Genomic DNA, 670 nt, shown 5'->3' on the forward strand with positions numbered 1-670 from the left:
TATATATATATATATATATATATATATATATATATATATATATTTATGTATGTATGTATGTATGCATATATGTGTATATCTGTATGTGTGTACAAATGTATATCTGTGTACATGTCGATATATAATTCTTTGCAGATCATTCCATACCATTTAACACTTAAGGCCATTCTTGGCACCATGTCCTGTCAAATTTCTGTGGCATGCTAGGTGGGAAGAGTCTGTTTGTTCCTTGCTCACACTATGCAATTTCTTGGGGGCAAGGGACACTAAGTGGGCCATATAACCCTCTTAGTACAATATAGCTGACTCTAAGAGAATAAGAGAAGGGGCATAAGAAAAAGTTGAACCCACGAGATGGACTTGTAATCCAGTTATTGAAATTACATGCTAGGCAAAGTTGACCTCAGTGAGATTTAGACTAACAACGCAATGAGCACTAACACTTTACTGCGCAACCTCTGTCCAATGATTTAACAATTCTGTTAGTCAATCAATATGATATTATCTGTCTGTCACCTGCAAGCACACATGTGCATATATGCACACATGTGTTTGTGTGTGTGTAAAGAGATATAGATTTGTATATCTACGCATGTATATGTGTATGTGTGTATATGTATGTATGTATGTATATATATATATATGTGTGTGTGTATGTATATATATATAT

The 670-nt window shown here is 33.6% G+C and overlaps 1 protein-coding gene across 11 annotated transcripts in view; it reads left to right on the forward strand.

The window, feature by feature from the left end:
• LOC106867422 (NGFI-A-binding protein 1) overlaps positions 1-670 on the forward strand; it is a 223,322-nt gene that overhangs the window by 46,876 nt on the left and 175,776 nt on the right. The window lies entirely within an intron of this gene.

The sequence above is a fragment of the Octopus bimaculoides genome, chromosome 17, assembly GCF_001194135.2.
Source record: "Octopus bimaculoides isolate UCB-OBI-ISO-001 chromosome 17, ASM119413v2, whole genome shotgun sequence".
Lineage (NCBI taxonomy): Eukaryota > Metazoa > Mollusca > Cephalopoda > Octopoda > Octopodidae > Octopus > Octopus bimaculoides.